This window comes from Oncorhynchus nerka, linkage group LG7, assembly GCF_034236695.1.
Source record: "Oncorhynchus nerka isolate Pitt River linkage group LG7, Oner_Uvic_2.0, whole genome shotgun sequence".
Lineage (NCBI taxonomy): Eukaryota > Metazoa > Chordata > Actinopteri > Salmoniformes > Salmonidae > Oncorhynchus > Oncorhynchus nerka.
This window is the reverse complement of record NC_088402.1, coordinates 55,910,017-55,910,539: the sequence shown is the minus strand read 5'-3', so window position 1 is coordinate 55,910,539 and position 523 is coordinate 55,910,017.

The window sequence follows — 523 nt, the reverse complement described above, 5'->3', positions numbered from 1 at the left end:
TTCCTAGGAGCTTGGACGGAACCTTGTGAAATGGGAATGCAAAAAGCAGAAAATAACCTCATACCTACTGTCAAATATGGTGGTGGATCTTTGATGTTATGGGGCTATTTGACTTCCATTGGTCCTGCCAACAACATCATGAACTTTACCCAGTCCAAGGATATTTTTGCCAAAAAACCTGGTTGCCTCTGCCAGGAGGCTGAAACTTGGCCGTAAGTGGACCTTCCAGCAAGACAATAACCCCAAGCACACATCAAAATACACAAAGAAACGGTTAATTGGCCAGAAAGATCAACATTGTGCAATGGCCGTATCAGTCTCCCGACTTGAAGCCCATTGAAAACCTGTGGTTTGAATTTAAGAGGACCGTCCATAAGCGCAGACAAAAGATATGTGCTGTAATCCTCGCAAGGTGAGGTATTGAAAACAGGGGTGTCAATGATTTCGACCCCTACCTTAAAATGTATGTATAACTTATGAAACAAAATCTCTTTCTCTTTCTTTGTATTAGTATAAAACAATA